Raw genomic sequence first — 2744 nt, 5'->3', positions numbered from 1 at the left:
AGCAGCGCCCGCCGAGCTCGCCCGGGCGGGGCGGGGCGGGGCGGGACCGGGCTGTGCGGGGCTGGGCTGTGTCGGGCGGGTTGGGCTGTGCGGGCTGGGCCGGGCTGTGGGGGGCTGGGCTGGGCTGGGCTGGGCTGTGCGGGTCGGGCTGTGCGGGCTGGGCCGGGATGCGCGGGGCTGGGCTGTGCGGGTCGGGCTGTGGGGGTCGGGCTGGGCCGGGCTGTGCGGGGCTGGGCCGTGTCGGGCGGGGCCGGGCTGTGCGGGGTCGGGCTGTGCAGGGCTGGGCTGGCCAGGACACCTGCAGCGCTGGGCACCGGGGAGACTCCTGCCTGATGCAGGGCCCAGGGGTGGGCGTCCAGGGGGACAGGGTGACTCTGACCCTGGGGCTCTCCCCCTTCAGCACCGCAGTGCCAGCTGGGATCCCCAGCCTGCAGGGAGTTTCACCCCCACGGGTGTCTCTGGAGGTGGTGGGCTGCTTCCCCAGCACAGGCAGGGGTCTTTACCCCACACTGGGGCCCACATTTGTGCCCCCAGCCATCGGCCAGGAGCTCCGGGGTTGGGCCCTTTCCCTGGCTGCAGGGCAGGGCGGGCTGGGAGGGGACCCACGAAGCAGTGGGAAGGGGATAGGAGTGGATCCCGTGGTTAGCAGAGACCTCTGGGGTATGCAGGGCCCATTCCGAGCTGGGCAGGGAGATTGGGAAGCAGGGATCCCGGGCAGCCCAGCTCCATCCCAGCAGGTGGGGCCAGCCTGTTTGCTCAAGGGCAGGTGGGGAGAAATGCAGCCCATAGCAATGGTCCTGCTCTAGAGCCTGGGGCTGCCAGGCTGGGCCGGCAGCTGCAAAGGGAGAGGAGAAAACACCCAGGCAAGCAGCTGCACTTCCCTTGACAAAGCTTCAAGGGGCCCCAGGGTCCAGAGGGTGGGCAGGGATCTTGGCTCCACATGGGGAGGGGAGTCATAGCTGCCATTGGGTGGGGGCTCAAAGGCTCTGGCTTTGAGCCAGAGGGTGCGAGAACCAGTCCTTCCCCCTGTGCTTGGGTGGGAGGAGGGGACTGGTCCCGGCGGGAGGGAGGGAGCCTGAGTGTGGCAGGAGCACGCAGAGGCAGTAGGTGAAAATCCATCAGTTAGAAATACCGGCTGGTGCCAGCTCCCTTCGCAGCCTGAGGCCAGGAACGTGTAGTTCCCAGCTGCACACCATGGTCTACCCAGCACTGAAGGCTGGGCCTGGCTGGTGTGTGTAACACAGCCGGGTTGGCCCTGGGCTGCACCCTGGCTAGGTAATAGCAGCAGCCCCAGGGCCCAGGGGCTCGGGCATCCTGAGGATGGGCCCTGCCCTGCGCCCCCATGCCTGGACCCCTGCAGATGGACTAAGCCTCTAGCTCAGAGAAAGGCCCGCTGGCTGCATGTGGAGGCCCCTTGTCTCGTCTCCTGGGGACCGGGGCTTTGTTCTGCCACCTGCACGGCTCCAGGCTGTGACGGCCCCAGCATCACGCTCAGTGCATGGGGAGGAGAAGCCTTTTCACGGTGCAGCTGTTTATGACCTGCAGGCATTAGGTTTGCAAGCAAGTGTCTCTCTGACAGTGATCTCACTCTTTCCACTGCCCTCAGAGCAGGCTGGGATGCAATATAGTGTAGAATGGGGGTTAAGGGATCTGGGTGCAATTCCCAGACTCCCTGGACAAGCCCCTCTGTGCCCCCATTCAGTCTCTGGCAGACTTGTGGCATCTTGGCAGGACTTCAGAGGCACGAGACCAAACCCCAGTTCAGTCTGCACTGAAGGCTGCCCCAGCTGTACTTGGGCACCAGCTCGTTCGGTCTGGGGCGAGGTGAAAGCTGAGCAGGATGATGGCACCAGAGCCCCTGCATGTGCTGTTGGCTGCAGAAGCTGACCTGCCCTCAGTGCATGGGCTCCGTGGGCCATCTGAGCTCCATGGCAAGCCTGAAGTCCTCCATGGCTGTGGAGGGCATGGGGTTGCCATGCTGGGGAAAGGACTGCCCAGCTCTCATGATGCCAGGGAGGGTCCAGCCAAGCTGCAGAGGTCTGAGCCAGCAGGGTGTGGGGGCAGCACCATGGGGGCCTCCCTGCCCTGTTCCCCACAAGCCAGAGCCTCCGGCTCCCAGCTCATCCACCAGCTCCCAGATCCCTGCAGTGGAGCACAGGGTGGGCAGGCTGCTCATACCTTCCCTGGATGAAGACCCGTACAGATCCCAGTGGGACATGATGGTCGCTGTCTTGGCAAGCTCGGGTATTGCTGCTGGTCCCCTTGTGCTGGTTCAGACTTGCCTCTGATCAGCCCCTGGGCCGGGGGTCTGCGGGGACTGGATGTGGTGCTGGCTGGACCCCTCCAGGGCCTGCAGCTGGCTACAGAAGCTGGTGGGGCCTTGGCTGCATGAGGGCAACAGGCCACGGGCTCAGACCAACCTTTGCCCTTGCAGTGCTCTGGGTGAGGAGTGTGGGAGCCATGGCAGCCCCTTCCCTGCAGCTGCTTGAGATGGGATATCCTAGGTGGGGGGTGTGGGGTGTGGCAGAAATGCCACCGTGGGTGCCCCTCTCCAGAGACCTGTCTCATCAAGCCTGGGAGGCTGGTGTTGAATCCCTCGGAGCGGGAATCTCCCACCTTGTCTGCATGACAAAAGCCTGGCGCCTGGGAGGCGATGCTCTGGTCACCTGGGCAGGGAGGAAAGACCCGGCCCTGCGCGGGCCCAGGTAGCCAGGGATGCTGGGGAGATTGGTCGGCTTGTGGCC

Source organism: Alligator mississippiensis, chromosome 9 (assembly GCF_030867095.1).
Source record: "Alligator mississippiensis isolate rAllMis1 chromosome 9, rAllMis1, whole genome shotgun sequence".
NCBI classification, from domain to species: domain Eukaryota; kingdom Metazoa; phylum Chordata; order Crocodylia; family Alligatoridae; genus Alligator; species Alligator mississippiensis.
This window is presented reverse-complemented; position numbering follows the sequence as displayed.